We start from the raw sequence: 23,171 nt of genomic DNA on the forward strand, positions 1-23,171 counted from the left end.
GCTGAGCAATTTAGCAAGAGCAGAGCCCTGTGCAAATCAGCTGAGAGGGGGAAGCCGAGCTAATTAACGTAGGGCGGCCCTTTGAAGCCCCGCGGCAAGAGTTTAAACAGTTTTTTTCCCTCTAGCCATCAGCGGGGATTCAGGAGGCAGCCGGGAACCAGGAGGCAGAATGAAAAATCGGGACTTTTTTAAAACGCCGCGGGACGCGGAACAAATTGCTCAAAAGCGGGACTGTCCCGCCAAAAGCGGGACGTCTGGTCACCTTACTCTATTTTGACCTTTTCCGTTTCTGCAGAGTCACTGGCATTGCAAGGTTGCTGCTGTTGCATGACTTGTGTTCCTGAATGTTACTGGGATTGTTCTGCTGCTGTATTTATTTCCTAACTTATGGGTGGAAGATATCAGCTTCCGGAGCTGGTTTTGTCCCTTTTACTTCCTGTAGTTCGTGTACTGCCCTGACTTTTGTTGGATTGGTACAGCTGACTTTCCTGATTTAGCTAGGCTGGCTGTGCTCGCTTGATCAGATTGGCTTCATTGCTGTCACTGTCATGAGAGAAGGAAGAAGGTGTTGCTGGTATTTCCCTGGGCTTTTTCACCTCTTCCCATTCAGCCCCTGTGCTTCATTTAGCCTTCCTGTCCTTTCTGCCTCCACACTGCTCCTGCAGCCTCCTGGAGCCATTGTCAAATGTGTTTTTGTACTAGCTCATATCTTCTCTTCTTCTCCTGTACTTTACTATGCTGAATTCCCTTTACGCGGCTATTTAATGGCTGGCTGTGCCAGCTACTATACTCCACATGGAAAGGTGTGATAGCTTTAAAGGAGAAGACAACATTGTTTCTCTTTTGTTCCTTATTTCCTCCTATATATCTCCCCCTTTAAATGGTCAAGGTGACTCAGGGGTGATGGTCCCTCTATCTTTTTACCACTGTGACAATAAAAGTCAGCCAGAAAGTTTTTTCCACTTGATGTTCCACACTAATCTAAATAGCTGTAAGGTTAAATGCTATATGGCAGTGATGGCTAACCTCTTTGCCATCGCGTGCCAGGAGGAGGGGTGGGGGGGTCATGTGCACGTGTGCCCACATCCATAATTCTTTCTGCCCTGCCCCTGCGCATGCATGCGCGACCCCCCACTAAGTCAGCTCCAGGCACGCGATGGCCCTGTTATGGAATGATGAGACCAAACAACATTCCTGGTCAGCCAGAGACAGTTTATTGTGCAGTTTCAGAATCAGATTTGTATCTGCAATTCTGAACAAAGAAGAGCTCTGATACAATTGCTTTTTATACTTTAACATGACAAAGGATTTGATGTGAGCACAGCAGCTTTCCATATATGGTTAACATATATTTGTTAGGTGATGATTGATACTTTCATCAGTTTTCTATATTACTAAATTCATACATTAATTTCTAATACATGAGATTATTTTAGCTAAACATCCTTTATTAATTTTGTGATTGTTGATGCGTAGGTTAATGTCTGCTTTGGTTAATAAGTGACTCTTGCTTCATATGGATTTCCTTGCAACTGTGACAGCTTGGTCTCTCAGACGTTATGTATTAACAAAAATGGAATTTAGCTGACTTGGTGAAGTCTCTAAACAAGCATATTTCTTTCTTATGATCAGGAGATAAAGAGGGCCCTTCAATGTTCATGTAGCTGACCCTGTATTATCCCCACATTAGCCCTGTAGGCCTGTTTTTCTCTCTCACCTGGCTCCAGAGTCTCTCTAGGAGTCTGGGGAGCGTGAAAATGGCCTACCCCCCCCGAGGCCCTCCAGAGGCCAGAAACAGCCCGTTTGCCAACTTCCATTGGGACCCACTGATATGGTCCTCTAATATGGCTATGTGTGCCACCTGTGGCATGCGTACCATAGGTTCGCCATCATGGCTATATGGGGATCCTGAAATTAGTATCATTCTGGCTGGTCTGCTATCAGTCCTAAAAATATACAGGTTCTGGAAAACATATCTCTACATTCATGTTATATGAAATTTGGGGAAACCTTGTCTTGTTCTAAAGGTACAGGTGGCCGCAATCATTCTATCCTTGTAAATTCATTCTGACAATGATCAAATGAAAGTATCTTTAACTTTATACGCAACTCGTTTGAGTATATTCAATGATTGGTAATAGATTGTGTTTGTATTTGTTACAGGTAAATCTAGATTTGTTAAGGAATACTACCCCAGTTTAGCCTCCTCATCTAGTGGGCAAGGAGGATTGAGGGATTCATATCTAAAACACCAATCTTGGTGAGTAATTTGTCATGTTTCAGTGGAATGCTGTGAGATATATTTGAATTTCAGATGAGCTCTTCATGAGATTAAATAATATTCAACCAAATAGTATGAATTTAATTTAAAGGAGAGGTTTGTTTTATGATTTTTTTTTCCTTTCACATTCTACTGAAGAAAGCAACTTTAAATTTCTCGTCTTGGTACTGGAGATATGAGGCTTGAAAGATTATTTTAAAGCAACATATATACAGAAATGTCATGAAATGGATTTCATTCTTTAAGTCAATGAAAATAGTTAATGCAAATAAAATGACTAGGCAGAAAATCCATTATTATGTTGGGAAGTCTGTTTTAATAATTGTATATTTCTTGCCTTTCTTGTTTTCTACATTTTATGCTTATAAAATTTAATTAATCCTTGCATGCTGGCTTGGGAATTCTGGGAGCTGAAGTCCATAACCTTAAAGCGTTCGGTTTGAAAAACTGCACTACAGGATGAAGGCCTTCTATCATGCTGGTCCAGTGCAGGTTGATAGATAGATGTTTTTCATTTCCCCAGTCTAAAGCTGACAGAGGGTGACCAACCCAAAGTCATCCATCCAGGCTCTAAGTCTAAGGAGTACAATCACATTCTCCCAACTACCAGTCCAGCATCTTAACCACTATACCAAACTGGCTCAGAGAGACAGAGCTATAAATCATTTCTAGTTTCTGGAAGAATAGTTGACCTCCAGGCAATGCCCTTTATTGTTTATGACTCAGACACAAAGTCTAATCACAAATTAATTCAAGCTCTAATTATTTGTCTCTGACATTTATTATCTGTATCTCATTATTCTGTTCTCATAGGTTTAGTACTACATTGTTTAGCTTTCCAAGCCATGTCCAGCCTATAACCGCCTTAGCACCCAATGATCATGAATAGAAATGACATTTCAGAAATGTTTACAGAAAATATCCATGTCCACCTCATATGCATATAACTCGACTGAGATTTCAGGAGTTATTTAGAAGTAATAACTGATTCCAAGTAGACTTTACCTTGCAATATTATGCTCTCACTTATTTTGATTCCCTAATCCTAATCCTCACTGCTCCTGCAGACTTGGATATTACTTTGAGAAATTTGCATCAGGATGTGGGGTTACAGTGTTGGAATTCATTGTTGAAATGTATTTTTATGCAACAGCTATATAGCCAGTAGATGGCAGTGTTTACAAGTTTGGATCTATGGTATATACTCTATGCTCTTTTGTTCTAAGTAGAGTTATCTGTTTCCTGTTACAGTTAAGTAGTTGAGCAGTAAAGCACATGGTGACTGTACTCTTTGTTTGTTCTGTATGGTGATTTATGTAAACAGAATTTCTAACATACAAACCAGGGTTGGGTTCTACTTACCTTTACTACTGGTTCGCAAAGGGATCACGTGTGTGCAGTCGCTTCACACATGCATGCGCCTTGCTTCTGCGCATGTGCAGATCACCGATGAAGACATCCGGGGCGGGGGGCGGAGCCTCCTGCCGGTTTTACTACTGGTCCTTCCAAATTATAATTAACTGCTGAGTCACAACCAAAATTTTTTCCAGGTGGCCTCAAGCCATGGATTAGCTGCAAAGAATTAGTTAACAAAAGACAGCATTATTCTTAGTCAGTAAAGTAAATAATGCTCTCAAATGGCTTCTTCATTTCTTGGACATCTACTTGCAATTAGCATCTGCTTAATAACTTTAAAAAAAATAAATGTCCTCATGCAGGATGAGAAATGGAAGAACAATATAAGCGGTTAGAAATAATCATGTAAATGTTATCAGTATTGTTGGAAAGGAAAAATCTAGTGTTTTTAACCAAAAGAAAAATAAAGAAGAAAGGCTGCAGGATAATATGACCTCTCCTTTCCTCTCCATTTTGCAGGTCAAAGTAGTTATGCAGAATTTCTAAGCCATCAAAAAAAATAAATAAAAAAAATAAAGGCAGAAAAAGCCCTCTTGCAAGGCAGGGAAATAAAACAGGATACAGAATTTGGTTTATTGGCATCACATCTGCCAAGGAAATTTATGTTTCAAGACACTTTATACGTCGATATTTCCTTGAATATGCACTGCAAGACTGATTGATAAGGATTTAGCCTGGATTTTATTACTGTTTTTGTACAACTATACTAGAAATGCTCTTATAAAAAAAAGCATCTTACTTTCCCGGATGGTTTATTAACTGGATCAAACAAAGGAAATACTAATCTGTATGTGAGTGTTTGACTGAGGTCCTATATACCTATTCTCTATAATTTAAAACAAGATCCATAGGAATAACTCCATATAGAAGCTGGTTTATGCAAAGGAATGTTCCATAAGACAGAACTGTTGCATTGCAATGAAGACACAGTGCACGTGTCTGGCAGAAGATCACTGTTTTATTAAAAATAAAGGAAGGCACCTTTAGTAATTAGTCATGAAACACAATTACTAGCTAGTGCCCAGTTTAATTACTACATGGGGTTGCTGACTAGGAATCATTTATGGAGCTTTGAAAAATCATTTATACCAACTTGGAAAGATGGGGTATAACAGGTAGTCCTTAACTTACAACTATAATTGGGCCTAGAATCTTGGTGGCTAAGCAATATAGTCATTACATGAGATGTCATGTGACCACTTTGCTTAGTGACTGCAATCACAGCACTTCTGGCTTATTAGTCATACATTGCCATGAAAGAAAGCCTGCTCCTCTTCAGATACTTTGGACTTCAATTCTTATTAGACCCAGATTCTACCATTGTTAAGCTGCTGCCATTGTTAAGTGAAAATTGTGGGACATTAAGAGGGACAGAGTCCCAGGTAAGACACACAGGAGTGCTTCAGGGGAGTGCGGGAGGCTTGACACAAGCTATGTACAAGTTGGGGAGATGTGCAGTGTGTTGCAAAACCACAGCCACTCCTGGTAGCCTCAGCCACGCCAACCAGTCCAACGGTATAGTACAAAGCTTCTGCACCCAGGAAAGTCTCAGCCACTCACCTGCTCCAGCAATAATTATGCATGGCTGCTGCAACTCTTCCCACCCGCTTATCTGTCCCCTGATCTATGCCCTTTTAGCCACCCTGCACAGCAGCACATAGACTCTCAGCTATCTGCCACTGCCCTCAGATCTCTAATTCAGCCCCAGTGCTAACATTGCCACTGAGAAATGCCACCTCATGACTCACATCATAGCCATCACGCCAACACCATTGTGCAAAGTCCCAAATGCCCCCACTGACCTTTACCATTTTTCTTCCATTGCTGGCAAGCATACCTAGCCTATATGAGGAAGCTGCTGTCTGTGCCAGACCTTTTTCCTGAGGCCATCTTGTGCCATTCCCCAAGCACCATTGCTTCTCCAAATTGCACAGTGCTTTGGAAGAGTCATTCCCAACTGGCATGCACATTTTGGGGGGAATGAAGCTTCTGAAGCAAGACATTATTTGCAGAAGGAAGGGCATGAACAGCTTGGAGAATGGCATGAGGCAGTCTTGGGAAGAAAGTTTGGAGTGGCCAGCTGCTGCCTCACATAAACCAGGCATGCCTCTCAGCAGCAGGAGAAAAATGGTGAAGGTCAGGAGGTCATGGCAGAGGCTGTGAAGTACAGGGTGGTGGGTTCAATTGGGGCTTTGCAGGGCTGGTGTGGGGCTTAAGGGGTTGGAGTAAAAGCCTGGGGGCATTCGCAATGGTTGTAACCTTGGACATGGATTGTAAATTCAGTTTTCACTGCTGGGTTATAATTTCAAATACTCTCTTAACAAATTGCCATAACTCAAGGATTATCTGTAAGCATAATGAGTAAGTATTCCCAAGATCAGAATAATGCTTGGTTTCACTGGCATTGTGAAAATTATCCAACCAAAAAAAAAGAGGTATTTATTATGGCCAACCATCAGCTGCATTATCTAAATAGATTTGCAGTATCTCACTTATAAGATTAAAATGCATAGGAGATTGTAACCTCCATTTGATAATGTTACTGCTTAAATCAGTCTAGTTGAGAGCATAAATCCCATAATAGCTTGCTACTTAGAATCTGGGTCTAATAAGAATTGAAGTCCAAAGGAGCAGGCTGAAGAGGAGAAGGCTTTCTTTCATGGCAATGTATGAGTAATAATTTACCAGATTTAATTCACTTGCATATATAGCCATATAACCTCTGTTGATGTAACTGAATTAAAAGTAAGAAATAACAACCTTATGGACAGAAATAACAACCTTATGGACAGCTGGTTCAGTATCAGATGGGAATTTAAAAGAAAAAAGAAATGAAAATAATAATCCCTTTAAATATGTGCCTTTTTGCCTGACTTGTCAGAAGATACATGATAAAAAGTGACTGATAGTAACTTTACTGATGTATCAAGCATGACATGTGGCACAAGAAATACAAAGACAGAAATGATGAGAAATGTGCAGACAGATGCTTTTGGCAGCAACATTTTCAGAAGAGCATTTCATTCTTGACAGGCCTGTATCTCTTTTTAATGAATGGCAGTATTTCTGTCCAACAACTTCCCAATTTGCATCCTTAATTCAGGGTTTTGGGTTTTTTTAAAAAAAATATCCAGAGTAATAAATGAATAGTTAACCTTTAATGACCACTTAGCAATGCGACCAGAACTTCCATTGCTAAGTGATCATTAAAGGAGTCACCCCTAATTTTATGATCTTTTTTGCTGTGATTGTTTATTTATTTATTTATTTATTATTTAAATTTTTATACCGTCCTTCTCCTGAGGGACTCAGGGCGGTGCACAGCCAGCAATAAAACACACATATACATAAAATTTAAAAACAATTTAAAATACATTAAATAATTTGGCCCCGATATTATTTAAAAAAAACTAAGACAACCATTAAAATTCATGTTTAGGCCAGCCCAGCTTGTTGGAACAATAATGTCTTGAGGGCACGGTGAAAGGCACGTAGGTCAGGGATCATCCATATCTCTGGGGGCAATTCATTCCAGAGGGCAGGTGCCCCCACAGAGAAGGCTCTCCCCCTGGGGGTCGCCAGTTGACATTGTTTGACCAACGGCACCCTGAGGAGTCCCTCTCTGTGGGAGCGTATTGGTCGGTGGGAGACTATCGGTAGCAGAAGGCGATCTCATAAGTTAAGCGAATCACCTTGGTCTTTAAGTTAATTCAGTTTCCTCCAATGATTTTGCTTGTCAAAATCCTCCTGGGAAGATCGTGCAATCATGCAGCCCCAGGATGCTGCAACTGTCATAAGTACATGCCAATTGCCAAACACCCAAATTTTTATCATGTGACTGAGGGGATGCTACAACAATTGTAAATGTGAGGAAGTGGTTGTAATTCACTTTATTCAGTGCCACCATGTTCAAACAATCATTAAATTAAATGATCATAAATCAAGGTCTACTGGTATGGTCATTTCCTTAATGTACATAATTATATATGCAGTTTCTTTAATATAGGATTTTTTAAAAAATATAACTACTTGAAACATATATAGTATGTGTGCTTTATAATAATGTTTATCTTTTTTAAAAAATCATCCATTATAGGTACCATATTTTTCGCTCCATGAAATGCACTTTTTCCCCCAAAAGTGGGTGGAAATGTCTGTGCATCTTATGGAGCGAAAAATACGGTATCTTGTTTTGTTGTAACTTTCCCAGATTTTTGTACTAATGTTGAGATTAATTGAAGCTCTGGAATTGTACTTGTTGTGCCCCATCAAAATCTGTTTTGGCAGATTACCTTACCCCATTAAATTTTGTGGCAGATTTTTTTTTACATCTGTACTCTTTGCAAACATTTAAAGTATGAGTTACTCATGTTAGGGGATTCCAAACATGTGGTGGTTGTGCCAAAAATGCCAGTTTATATCTCCACTACTGCAACTAAAATACTGTGTGGCTTATATACTAAGACAGAAATGTTAACACTCTGAAGCTCACTAAAATTATTAGTGGCTTCATACCATGATCTTAATTGGGCAGCATTTCTGCTGTCTTCTATGTAAAATAATATACCCTCACTCTACATGACATACTAGTTTTAAGGCATTATTTAAGATGTACTAACATTCTTCAAGAATATTCATTCTGGAGAAGGTATCTAGACCAGTGGTGGGTTGCCCCTGGTTCGCACTGGTTCTATAGAACCGGTAGTAAAACTGGTGGGAGGCTCCGCCCACCGACCCCGACGTCATCAAAATGCTTCTGCGAACCAGTACTAAAGCTAAATAGAACCCACCCCTGATCTATACATTGCATTTTAAGGGGGGGGTGAATAAAATTATTAGATTATAGAGTATTATAAAATGCAAAATACAAAAGTAAATAGAAGAACAATGGGGGGAGGGGAAAGGGTGAAATGAAGTGAGGAAAGATAGGAGGGGGAGAAGCATTGACTTCCGACTCTCTCTGTTACAGTAAAATAAGGCATTACCATCAAGATTAGATTGATAGATCTTTATAGAAATGATTTGTTCATACTATTATGGAAAAACATTACATTTTAATGTTGAACATGAAATGGTTCAAAGCAACTATTCTGGAGTAAAACATTTTGGCTTCCATTTCCAAATATATTATTATATATTTATTTATTAAATGTACATAAAACCCATCTCCCCAGTAAGAAGATTATAGTACTGGAGATAGATTTTTCTGTTTGAAGAAATAATATATAATAGCTCAAGGGACTCTTCCCTTTTAGGATGAGAAATGCCATTTTACCCCACATATTTAATTTTTAATAGTAACACTGTTGCTGTAAACACCTTAATGGCAACAACACTGGCGCTCAAGCCAACAAGCCAACTCACTAGGCCAACTCAACTAGGTACTTCTCTATCAGTCTGAGAAGGCATTTAGAATCATATTAGCAAATGTTTTGTTCTAAGAATATCCAAAAGGTTACACACAGAAAGAAACTTGGTGGGGCTGTAGCAGCTTGGTGGCACAGTAGTGGTGTTAAGTGACACCAGCTGCCTGCAATTACTGCAAGTTTGAATCTCACCAGGCTCAAGGTTGACTCAGCCTTCCATCCTTTCAAGGTAGGTAAAATGAGGACCTGGATTGTGGGGGCAAAAAGCTGACTTTGTATAAAAAAGAACACCGCTTAGGGAGGACCGAAAGCCCTACTAAGCAGGTATATACAAAAGTATGAAGGCTATTGCTTAATGCATTGTAAGCCGCCCTGAGTCCCCGGAGAAGGGCGGCATATAAATTGAACCAATAAATAAATAAACTATATGAATTAAGAATAACCGGAAGAATTGGTCTGGACAGCAAGACAATTTATCAGGGGTGAACCTGTCAAATAAATACACATGAACTGAACTTTCTATTTTAAGGTGTAACAACCTTTTCCATATGTTCATTTATTCTCTTTTGCTACTGAGGTACATGTGTCTTTAACCTCCTTTGCCTTCTTTCTAATCCAAAGACTAAATAGGAGCATCTAAGCTTTTATTCATGGCAAATAGCCATGGAAGGATTAGAGGGGTATATTTATGAGATGATACATTCAAAAGAGATAAATTCAAATTTTTATTCATTGCAGAAATGCTTCAGTGGATACACAGCACTCAGAGAATCTCTGTTATAATCTACAAAATCTTTATTGTATAGTTTGTTTAAGTATATGCATATACACATGCATAGGCAGTTTTACTCACATTTCCCCTTTACAAATTGGCCCAGTTTGCATTGTGCTTGTCACACAACATGGCAAGGTCTGATGGTACCATGAAAAAATACTGAAGTCCCTTACAACCTTCCTTTTAATCTCTTGCAAACAGCATTTGCATATTCCTTTCTACATCACCTCAGTTCATTGTTGATTGCTACAGGACTGGCCTCCTAACAGTTCAGAGGAGTGCTTCGGAACATGGGTCTGGTCCAGTGGTAAAATTCAAATTTTTTACTACTGGTTCTGTAGACGTGGCTTGGTGGGGTGGCTTGGTGTGGCTTGGTGGGTGGGGCTTGGTGGGCGTGACAGGGGAAGGATACTGCAAAATCCCATTCCCTCCCCTCTCCTGGGGGAAGGATATTGCAAAAATCTCCATTCCCACCCCATTCTGGGGCCAGCCAGAGGTGGCATTTTCTGGTTCTCCGAACTACTCAAAATTTCCGGTACCAGATCCCCAGAACCTGTCAGAACCTGCTGGATTTCACCCCTGGTCTGGTCTTGACTAGTTTTCTTATGGTTTCTTGCATGACAATACTTGCCTCTGGTAACTGGTATCCAAGTTAGTTGCTTTTGTTCTTTTTACCATCCTCTGCAGATCTGCATTTTTCCTCAAATTCCTATTCCTCTGTATCTCCCAACTTTTTACTTTTGTTTTAAAAGTATACATTTAAATACTGAGCTGATTGAAGGAGTTTTATTTATTTGTTATTAAATTCATATGCTACCCATCTCACTAGACAAAGTGACTCTTTATTATTGCCCTAAAATGGTACTTGGAGGAACCTCAAGAGAAGTCCAACATGTAACTCTTTAAAATACCTGAAAAAGTTAGAAATTCAGTGAAGATTAAACATGCATAAAATATAGACTGACTGTTATAGGAAGAAAAGGGAAAAAGAGGTGGGGAAGAGAAGAAATGGAATGGAGGTCTTTGAAAAAGAAATTGTCAGACTGCTGGAAGATCAAACACACACATTCCACACTGCAATGCACTATTTCGAGCCCTCATGTAATATTCAAAAAAGGAAATTAGGCTTTTAATTCTTTTATTCAACATACCATTATAGTACCTCTTAAAAGGTAGTCGTACTCCCCCTTTCTACTCCCCCTTTCTGCATTCCTTTATGTAATAAAACCATAGCATCTGAATTACAGATTAATGTGATATGCAAAATAGGTTGTTTCAAATCAGATTTTTCAAAGATTAAATTCTTCAAAATGTTTATTTATTTACTATTTATTAATTCAATTTGTATGCTGCCCCTCTCTGAAGATTCAGGGCAGCTCACAATGCATTTAAAATTATTATAAAAAACATTTAAGAATTAAAAACATTAAAAACATTAAAACTCATTCACACCATTCATGGCCAGATCTTGCCGGATCGCAAGAGCGAGATCAACGGCCCCAGGCCTGCCAGAAAATCCAGGTCTTCACCGCTTTTTGGAAGGCCAATAGGGTGGGGATGGTCCGGACCTCAGGAGGTAACTGGTTCCAGAGAGCTGGGGCAGTCACAGAGAAGGCCCTCCCTCACGGGCCCACCAGCCGGCATTGTTTAGCTGATGGGACCCGGAGGAGACCAACTCTGTGGGATCTTACCAGTCATTGGGAGTTATGCAGTAGAAGGTGGTCTCGAAGATAACCTGGCCCTGAGCCATGTAGGGCTTTAAAGGTAATAACCAACACCTGGAATTGTGACCAGAGACCAATAGGGAGCCAGTACAGCTTGCAGAGAATTGATGTAATGTGGGTGTACCTAGGTGCACCCACGACAGCTTGTGCGGCTGCGTTCTGGACCAACTGTAGTCTCCGAACACTTTTCAAGGGTAGCCCCAAGTAGATCACGTTGCAATAATCTAACCGTGAGGTGACACGGGCATGAGTGACCGTGAGGAGAGCCTCCCGATCCAAGTAGGGTCGCAGTTGGTGCACCAGGCGAATCTGTGCAAAGGTCCCCCTAGCCACAGCTGTCAGATGTTGCTCTAATCTTAGCTGTGAGTCTAGGAGGACTAGAGGATAATGTTTCTCGCTATGTTTCCCTTATAGGTTTCTTTACAATCCAATATATGCACTAATCCTTTTTAAGACAAGTTATAAAGGCTACATGGTACAGGATTATACTGTATGCATTTGACTACTAGATGTTTGAGGCAAACCATATGTACTGAGGGCATTCCCATATAATGAAGAACCTTACGCTGTTCTCCCCATTGCTCAGTGCATTTATATATATCATCTCAAAAGGGCTAAGATCCTTAAATAGAACTGTCCACAGCCAGCATTCATGAATTATGGTCGCTCAGGAACTGAGTTTATGCAGAACAGTGTACACTGTGAGATAGAGGATATACATAAAATGCTGGAATCAATACTCTGCTTTCTGCAAAGGAGATGTGTTTTATGGCATTGCATGTCAAACTCTTCAAATTGGCAATTTTGTTCTTTTTTTTCTTTCTTTCTCTATTGGTTTGGTTTTAATTAATGGCAATTTTTAAAATGGCAACCATTGGTTTTGTGTATCTTTATTTCAGTCCTATCACAATAATCCTATTAATTAGAGCATTATTATTATTATGTACAAATGAAGAGTGGACTCTAAACAGCAGCCTGTGACAGACTTGGTGGGATTTGCATGCTGGTATTCAAAATGCATGGATACAACCTTCTGCTGTATTGTTCAGGTTATCTCCAATTATGCACAATTAAAGCCTTCATCAGGCACAACAGGACTTATTTCTAAATAAACAGAAGATATTTAGCCCAAGTGGTGTGGTACCCAACGGTATTGAGGTAGAATTACAATGACACTGGAATTGTAGCTAAATGTTCCCTTTTGCTACTACTGTTGCTGCACATGACAGGGTCTCTACAAATTCTTTGTGGCTTAAAGAAATTCTGCTTAATTTAATTTTGTCATGTGGGAGAAAGTCTAATTACTTGATCACCTGTTTCTGCTTGGCATAGAATTCTTCTTGCCTTTCTGACTTTGCCCTTCGGGATATGTATCTTCTTGCCAGCATCTGTTTCCCATATTCTTCTGTGAACACTGAGACAGATGATTAATTTAAATGGGGTTCTGCCATGGTTGATGGGCTTTAAATAGGTCCATTTTTCCTCCATCCCCACCCTTTTTTAGGTTATATCTACAAAAACTGCCATTTCTGCAAGGGCAACTTTTCTCTTGATAATGAGTTTTACTGATTTGCTTAACAGCCATAGTAAAGCCAGAAGACAGTTTTGTATGTTCAACCTGCTGCTGTGCTACATTCAGATGTTCATGTATGTCAAACAGATTTCAAATATGCATATTCAAATGGTACTTCTACAAAAATCAGTTTAGGAAGAGGTCATTTTATAAGAAAGCTCAGCAGAATTACAGTATGTTTACTTTCTCCTACTGGCTCCCACTTTGCATTATCCCATTGCTTGTATTCACCAAGTCCTTGACTTTAAGATCACATGATAGCAAAACAAACACTTCACACCTATGGGGAAAAAACACTGTTATGAATGAGGACCATTGAATATATAATAGATTCAGCCTTGCTTCCTGTTTCCCAGTAGGTGTATGGGCATTTGTGGGCTTTCTGCAATTAAAACCCAAGGGGAAAGAAGAAATATCATTTCTCAACTGGTTAGTTAGTTGATAACTTCAGAAGTTATCCATATTATTGAAGCATTTGGGTCTGTATAGATTTATTCTCTCTGAAGATAGCCAGCTACAACGCACTGCTTATTTCAACAGCGCAACAATCTCTCCTGCCGCCAATAAATTCTCTCTCTCTTTCTCATCTGAATAGCCTCCTGGTTCTTTCAATATTCTTTTACTCTGCATGTACCTGAAAACATGTCTTCATCATTTTTTGAGCCTTTCCGTTCTCAGCCTGGGATCTTGTTATCGCTCTGACACCCTCTCATTTCATTGCAATCCTGTAAACTCTCTGCCAAATCTCAATTCCTCTTGTATCTTTTATACCCTAGTTCTGCCTTCTGTTTCTTTAATTACCTTTTTTTCCTTGCTAATCCCACTTGCCCTGTTTTTTTTAATGCCCATCATAACCGCAAGATAATGTTTAATTTACTTCTCCATGCTTCTCATTCCCTCCTGGGTGGTTTGTTCTTTCTTGATTCCCCCTTTTAGTTGAGCCCATTCTATTCTTCCCATTTTTTTTCTTTATCAAATCTCCTTCTAGATTTACTCCGCTCCTGTTTTTCTTCCTCCAGATTTCATATTCCAAATAGACTAGCTTTGTTAATTCTTCCCTTCCTGGTTTTATCAGTCTTCCATCAAATACTTCAGAGTGCTGACATTAATATTTGGATTGCACACTTATGACTTACAGTATGTAGCTCTACACAGGATGCTAAATTTCTGTTTTGAGACTTTGTTTAATCCCAAAATGACAGCAGAAAATAATTATTATGTTCCTAAGTGAGATGTTTGCAAGGACTAGGTTATTTAGTTAAGCCAGGATCCTCATGCATATTACAGGTCTGTACTAGCATTGCTCTATAAATTAGCATTGCTCTATATATTTTAATATTGCAAGCCATCCAGAATCATCTCCTTATGAGATGGGCAGCAAGCAAATTTAATCAATAAATAAGGTAAACAAAATTACTCAAGTTGCATTTTCTTAGGTTCATTAATTTGTATCCAGGACTCCTCTGTCTTAGTTTAACACCCTCAAAAAGGCAAATATTTAGTACCTACAAGCAGCTCTCTTGCAATTTGAGGGCATGGATCATTCCAAAAGATTGTGACAATCTATAACAAAGGCAGGGCAACTGTAAAGACCATAGACTCAAAATTTAATTGAGGCTGGCAGATGTTTCTCTTGCATTTTGTTCCTAGGCAACAAAACTTCAAGCCTTATAAAGCCAGGTTCAAATAAAATGCATGCAATCAAATCACAAAATCTGGCTGGCTTATATTGGATGTCTTAAAACCTGAAAAGGCTAGATAGCCAAATCTTGAGGATTTTTAAAACCTAATGAAAATCATGAGCTCTTTTCCATTGTGTGTGTGACAGAGTGTCTTAGATAAAAGGAAAATCCTATTCTTTTGGGAGGAGTTTGGTCTCCAGGAAATGACAACATGAAAATAGATATTAAGGCTCTCTTGCAACAACTAGCTCAACTCCTTTGGAAGTGCATATTCTATCCAAAAGTACTTTACACTGAAGTCTATGAGATTTACTAACATTAAGATGCACAATTTTGGAGTGTGGGAAACAATGGCAACAGTTAGGCTGTACTTCAAAAAGTACACAGGGCTAGAACAAAAACATTTGATTTAATGTACTTTGTTTAATATAATTAATGTAATTAAAGTACAGTCAATACAGATATGATGAACTCCCACTTCCACTCATTGCATTTTTATCTGTAACATAAAATTTTACAATTTAGTATCATTTTATGAAGAAATTATGGATGCTGCATCTAAGGCTGAAGCTTTCTTGCAGGTCTTTCTCTAAACATAATCTCTGTATCACCATTTAGGAATTTTTGTTTGTTTCAGCAAATTTTGGGATTATTTGTGTGCAACTGCTATGCTCCTTAATGAAATCTTTTTCCTCTGCTTTGCAAGTTGCATAACATACTTGTCATTTCCTATAAATGACTTTAGGTTTCTCAGTTACATAGTCTAAAATCACTTCAGAAAGAATTATTTGTTTTTTTTCTAAATCATATTCAAAAAAGGAGGGAAAAGTGGAGATAAATAGAAAGTCAAATCAGCTGTCACTCCCTGATATGTAATTTAGAAAACCTAAATGCACTTGCATGTAATAGGGTTTATTCTTCATATCCTCAATATTTTTCCATCAGTATCAGGTCATAGTTTAATGGTCTGTATTTAGCCTAATATGCTGTTTTATTACTGCAGTTACTCTGTGTCCAATTGCATTCTTGCTTATCTTCTGATGCAGTATACGTAAGTGGGCAATTAGATGCTAATATAGTAGTATAGTAGAGTAGACAAATCCTGTTGTAAAATTTTAGTTGACCCAACTCTGACTGCATCACTACTGACTACAACCTGGTCAAGAAGTTAGATAATTATCAGCAACTGCTTCTTGAATGAGAGGAAACTTCTGCTTTTAATAGCGAGAGCCATGCCATCCTTTATATGGATTTTTTTTTTTTTTAAAGAATAGGTTTGGAATGATGGACATTAAAATCCAGTAAAACTCAGAGCAATAGTACTTATATACTTCCTCAAAGTGCTTTTCAGCACTCTCTAGGCAGTTTACAACATCAGGATATTGCCCTCAACAATATGGGTCCTCATTTTACCTTGGAAGGATGGAAGGCTGAGTCAACCTTAAACCAGTGAGACTCAAACTCCAGTCTGTGGGTAGTGTTAGCCTGCAATACTGCATTCTAACCACTGCACCACCACAATTCCTCCAATAGATCATGTAGTCATCAGAATGTCCTCCTCCAAAGATGCTGATCAATAGTGTCAATCATATCAACCAGTGGTGGGTTGCCCCCAGTTCGGACCAGTTCACAAGAACCAGTACTAAAACTGTTGGGAGGCCCCACCCACAGCCCCGGATGTCATCATCGGCGATCTGTGAACCGGTAGTAAATGTAAGTAGAACCCACCCCTGATATCAATCCATGGAACAAGGTTAGGAAAAAAAGGATTCCCAGAACATCTCATTTTCTTCATACAAAACCTATATATAGGTCAGAAGTAGAGGTGTATTCAGCCGGTTCGTACTGATTTGGACAAACTGGTAGTGGAGATCGCGGGTGGGCCCACCCACCCACCCACCCCGTCTCTATGCCGTCCTATTTAGGCACGTTTTTGAGGCCAGGAGCATGCGCAGAAGACGCACAAATGATCAAAGTGGATGTGCAGAAGGCCAGGCTCATGCGCAGAAGGCACACATGCAAAGCAAGTGTGCATGCGCGGGGTGAACCAGTGGTAAGAATATTGGAAACCCACCGCTGGTCAGAAGGCCACAATACTTGACGCACAATTGAGCAGCCTCAAATTATCTTATTTTGTACATATTTTGCAAAGATCTAGTTCTTTCAAGAAGGTTCTAATATTGGGAAAAGTGAAAAAAAAAAAGAGGACAACGACATCTAAGATGGATGAATTCAGTTACAATGATGATGCCTATACCATTGGAAAACATGAAATATCAAGTTAGGGCCAGATCTTTCTGAAGAAAATGTACCTTTCTGGATCCTGAGAGTCCATACCAACTTGGACATAATCAATCAACCATGGATTATTGAACTCAAGAAGTTGTATTTTCAGTGTGCATGGATATATATGTACTATTTGTATATACTTGAAATATTAGAACCTTTATGCCTACTCTGTCTTTCAAAACAGAGAAGTCTTATATATATATATATATATATATATATATATATATATATATATATATATATATATATATATTATAATGCATAATAAAAAGAAATTATATCCCTAAAAGGGTAGAAGCGTCATTTCAACAGAATCTCATCTGCCATCATCAGGCTTATGTGAGGAGTCTTTTGCAGTCACATAAGCCTGATGATGGCAGATGAGATTCTGTCGAAACGTCGCTTCTACCCTTTTAGGGATATATCCACAATTACACGGGAAGAAACCCGAAATATTAACTACACACACACACACACACACACACACACACACACACACATATTATAATGCATAATAAAAAGAAATTCAGTCATGCTCAGCCTACTTTATTGTTACATGGCATGGATTCTACAGCCTACACCATGGGTGTCAAACTCGATCGCATCACGTGACATATCGAGATTATTGTGATGTTTTTTGCCTTTGCAGACCCAGGGTGGGTTGGCCTGCACGTGATGAATCCAGCTCGCGGGCTGCCAGTTTGACACTCTTGGCCTACACATACAAACCTTGTAACAGCAAGAGTTATCTTTGGATCTTTATCGGCCAAAAGAAGCTGCACATAAAATTATTTTGGCTGCTTGGAAATGGGTTAAGAAGAGATGTTAGTAATTCACTGTGCTTGTGATAGTCAAATTGCAGTACAGTACAGCACTGATTCAGTGTTCCCATCTTTGCAAAGACAAACACTTTGAAGTATTTATCTTCCAACACTGCTAATGGTAAGATAGCAAATCACAATAGTACGAAGGCCCTCCAAAGTTTCTGATTTGTAAATTTGGCCAAATATAATACTGTTTTAAGATCAAATCTATTAGGACCCAATTGCTTCTAAGTGACATCTTGGTCTTGTTTGTAATTCTATATCAATAATTCTTTGTTTAACAACTACCTTGGCCTGATCTTATTCAAGATCCATCAGGTCATCTACATCTCACAAAAAAATGTATGTAATTTGTCATTTATCTGGAGTGTCCAAGAAGAATAATTATCTGACAGCATAAGATGTACAAATCTTGTCTATATTTAATGACGCATACAGAACCTTACCTTTGTTTTGACTGTTATAAACCCTGCTTCCAAATGTAGAGCAGCATTAGGCACACATTTTGCTACCTAAAAGAACTTTTTTAGGAAACCTATTTGAACTTTCTCCAGTTTCCCATAACTGACACTAGGATTTAACACAAATACCAGGTACTTAAAACAAGGAACTTGTTCAATTATTGTCGTTTGAGGGTCCAGGAAAACATTTTGAAGTCTCTTACAAAATGCACAATCTTTGTTTCCTCATAGTTAATCTGTAATAAGTGCTCCCTATAGAAATGCACTAGTGTCCCTATGTTTTCTAAGACTTACAGATGCATATAATAGTATGGCATAAAGCATGTAGATATACGGATAGTCCTCAACTTATGACCACACTTTATGTTGCTAAGTGAAAAAGGTGTTAAGTGAGGTTTGTCCCATTTAATGACTTTTCTTGCTACATTTGTTAAGTGAATCAGTGCAGTGACTAAGTTAGTAACATGGTTGTTAATTGAATTTGACTTTCCTTGTCAGAAGGTTACAGAAGGGGATCACATGAACCTGGGCCAAGCATCTGAATTTTGATCACATGATCAAGAGAGTGCTGCAATGGTTATAAGTGTGAAAAACAGTCATAAGTGTGAAAAACAGTCATAAATCACATTTTTCAGTGCCATTGCAATTCAAGCAGTCACTAAACAAACTGTTGTAAATCAAGGACTACTTGTAGTTTATTTGTCAGGTTTTTGGGCAGGGAGTGTGACATGGTTTCTTGCTTACCATCACATTAATATAGAAATTAAAAAGTAGGGGGCCAAAATACGCCCTTGATTACCAAAATATGCTCTTGATTACCGTCTGCTAATTGGCCCTACATTTTTTTTATTGAAAAGTTTTATAAAAAATACAAATATTTTCACCCCCCCACCCTTCCCCCCTCAACCCCACTCTCCCCTTCCCACCCTCCCTTCCCACCCTCCCTTCCCCTCCCTCCCCCCACCCCCCCTCCCTAGACTTCCCAGAATGAGCACAGGGTATAGCATTCACAAACCAAAAACTAAAATATGCTAACAAATTATTACATTTCATATTCTCCCTAGGTCCTTAACTCCTTATAACTCAAAAAAAACCAAACAAACATAAACTACTTAAAATTATTTCATTCATAAGCTATATGAATCTTCTTATTCGGATACTTCTTCTGTATATAATCAATCCATCTTCTCCATTCCGATATATATCTCTCATTTGAATGGTCTTTAAGGTATGATGAAATTTTTGCCATTTCCGCCAAATGCACAACTTTTAATGTCCATTCCTCAATAGTAGGTGGATCTTCCTTCTTCCAGTACTGTGCCACCAGTAACCTGGCAGCCGTTATTAAGTTCAAAACCAGCTTAGTCTCTATTACAGTACAATCCGTAACTACTCCCAACAGAAAAAACTGTGGTGTAAATTTAATTTTTTTCTTCAAAATATTTTGAATAATCCACCATATTTTTATCAAAAAGCCTTAATCTTTTTACATGTCCACCATATATGAAAATATGTAGCATCTTCACACTCACATCGCCAACACTTGGGTTGTAAATTTGGATACATACAAGCTAGTTTTTTTGGATCTAAATGCCATCTATAAAACATTTTGTAAAAATTCTCCCTTAGATTTTGTGCTTATGTAAATCTTACATTTCTAACCCATATCTTTTCCTATGTTTCCATCGTTATTGGTTCACCTACATTTTGTGCCCATTTTATCATACAATCCTTGACTAAATCTGTTTCTGAATCTATTTCCAGTAATGCATTGTACAACCTTTTTATGTGCATTTGACCTTCATCTCTTATTTGCTTTATCAAATTCTCATCCTGCTGCAAAATACCAATTTTTTTATCTTCTCTCCATCTGGCCTGCAGCTGTCCATATTGAAACCAAGTCCTAATAATCCCTTCTTCTCTTAATTGTTCCATGGATTTTAACTGTAATCTGACTCCTTCCTTATAAAGGAGTTCCTTATATGTAATCTTATCTTGCTTCTGCTCTAAATTTATGTTCTCTATCGTGTGTCTGGGTACTGTCCATATTGGTAACCTATCATTTAGTTTATATTTATACTTTTTCCAGACACGCAATAGAGCATTTCTTAATATATGACTTTTAAAAGTCTTATTTACTTTCTTATCATACACTAAGTAAGCATGCCAGCCATAAACCAAACCATATCCTTCAATATTCAATATCTTTTCCTCCGTTAAATTTATCCAATCTGTGATTGCTGAGAGGGCAGAAGCTTCATAATACAATCTTAAATTGGGCATCTTAAGACCACCTCTTTCTCTAGTATCTTGCAATATCTTTTGTTTGACTCGTGGTTTCTTCCCTGCCCACACAAATTTATTTATGCCCTTCTGCCATTCCTTCAAGTTTTCATCTTTTTTAAGTATAGGTATCATTTGAAAAAGAAATAGAAATTTTGGTAAAATATTCATTTTTACAGCAGCTATCCTTCCCAGCAAAGACAGTTGTAGTTTTTTCCAATTGTCCAACTCTTTCTGTATTTTGTGCCATAATGGTTCATAGTTGTACTGATATAATTTCGTATTTGCAGTCATAATATAGACCCCCAGATATTTAACCTTCTTAACTACTTCAAATCCTGTTAACCTTTCTATCTCTTCTTTTTGGCTCCTAACCATATTTTTAGCTATTATTTTTGTTTTAGCTACATTTATTTTAAAACCAGATACTTGTCCATATAAGCAGGTTATATCCATCAAGGCTGTAATCGATTGTACCGGTTGGGTTAAGGTAATTGGCACTACATTTGAGAGGTGTATTGGGGCTCTAGTCAGTGGTAGGATTCAAGTAATTTAACAACTGGATCTCTGCCCTAATGATTTCTTCCAACAACCAATTTGCCAAACTGCTCAGAAAGTTAACAACCGGTTCTCCCAAAGTGGTGCGAACTGGCTGAATCCCACCACTGGCTCTAGTGCATTCCACTTTCAAAGTGGCATTCTCAAGGGGTGCACTTAATAGGGTAACAGTCAATTGCAAGTACTTTGAATTTCTTCCAAGGAGTTGCTCTACAGATGGAGTCAAAGGCCTGCTTGAGGTCTATAAACAAAAGGCAAAAGGATTGGCTTGGGTGGTTGAGTATCTTTTTCAGCCAAATGGGAAACTATCAATCATTAATCATACACAGAGCAGCCTGCCCCAAAGTCTGTCTGTGTTCCTGCACTAGAAGATTTTCTCCTCCCAGCCAGTCTAGCATAGACCTTACTAATTATGCTAAGCAGACTCACTGGGTGGTAATTGACTGGGCTGTCTTTTTCCAGGGGGTAATTATTGCTATGGCTCATCTCTGGAGATGGAGGCTGTGTTACTGTTGTAAGTGAAAAGAGACGCTAACACTGTAGTCTTCTCTTAGGATAGGTTTGTATCAGGTTAGGGAGAATTTAATCCAGAGGTGGAGTTTTCCTGAGTTTTAATTGTTTAATTAGTTTATGTACTTCAGCAACTGAAACTGGAAGCCACTCTGCCACAGATTCTTCTCCTAAATCAGTCTCGGCATTTTGTAAATTACATAAAAACTGAAATTGAGCTTTCCAGATATTTGCTGAGATATAACACTTCAAGACAAGAGGCCTTTATTGCTATAGAGGATAACAACAGAATCTTGAAAGCCTGCCAGAGATTCTCTCTGCCCGCTTTTGTACTGAAGAGAATCAAGGCAGGCTATTTTGAGTTTCTTTCTCATGCTTTCCACTTTCCAAGGGTTGAATTGCCATTTTTCCTACCTTAACAATTCCTTTATTAAAAGGTTGTCTCTACATTCCATTACCATATAGAGCCATATATGCAAGAAGGAGGATCTTTCATTGACATTTTGGGATATTATGTCTAATGCACAAACAGCTAAAAAAACAATCTATATTGCCCAGTTGCTATGCATGTTAACTACTGTAATTGTTTATTTCATTTTAACTTTGTTCACTGCCTAGAATTACTTGTTCAAATGGGTGGCCTTATAAATTGGTTAAATAAATAAAAATAAATATAGAAATTTAATCCCTTATAAGGGAAACGTGATTGGTCTTGGTTAAAGATCACTTTTCTTGGAGTCAACAAGACTCCAAGGGAAACTGTGAGGGAAACAGATCTATATTCCATAAAACCTCAACTGAACAAGTAGTTCAGCGTGAAACAACACTCTTCACAAAGATTGCTTTATTGAATTAAGATGCATAGCAATAAAATCAACACAAATTAGTAGAAATCAATGAGAAATTTAAGTTTCTCCAGGAAGAAGAGATGAAAATAATTGCTTCCTATTATGAATTTTCTTGATGAATAGTGAGGTTGAAGCTGAAAAACAGTCATTGGCTAGAAAGCTTTGAACATTTTTATGATTTTGGAACTATATAATTAATATATTAACTAGGTTGCAAAGAACTGGCTAAATATATGTATATTCAGAATAAATATAAAACTGTGCACAGAACTGGTTGTACTTTTGTCATCCAAAACAACATCTTTACTTCACAAAAGTTCTGCTTCTTGTTTTTGTTTAACTAAGTCTTAATGATAAACAATTGGCTGTGTTCACATAGCACAATAAGTAAAAATCACACACGTTACAGCTTAGCAGACTATGTGAAGAAGGTCTGTTTTTCTTTGACCAGAAAAAAGAAAGAAACAGAACCAAAATACAGTGAATTTGAGAAAGGCTGCATCCATTTTCTGCAGCAAATATGTGGGCCTAATTACTGGCACTGAGCTGGCTTTTTAAAGCAGGTGTATGCAATTAATTCA

At 38.3% G+C, this 23,171-nt stretch overlaps 1 protein-coding gene across 4 annotated transcripts in view; it reads left to right on the forward strand.

The window, feature by feature from the left end:
* RALY (RALY heterogeneous nuclear ribonucleoprotein) overlaps positions 1-23,171 on the forward strand; it is a 259,210-nt gene that overhangs the window by 85,676 nt on the left and 150,363 nt on the right. For 3 of the 4 annotated variants that reach the window (XM_070939948.1, XM_070939951.1, XM_070939949.1), the window contains exon 2: positions 2,164-2,260. The exons of the other annotated variant lie outside the window; for it this stretch is intronic. The gene's annotated coding sequence lies outside the window, so the exon portion shown is untranslated. The remainder of the gene's footprint in view (positions 1-2,163; positions 2,261-23,171) is intronic. 4 annotated transcript variants of the gene reach the window in all.

The sequence above is a fragment of the Pituophis catenifer genome, unplaced genomic scaffold (genome assembly GCF_029215685.1).
Source record: "Pituophis catenifer annectens isolate HBS135680 unplaced genomic scaffold, rPitCat1.0.hap2 SCAF_3, whole genome shotgun sequence".
Classification (NCBI taxonomy): Eukaryota; Metazoa; Chordata; class Lepidosauria; order Squamata; family Colubridae; genus Pituophis; species Pituophis catenifer.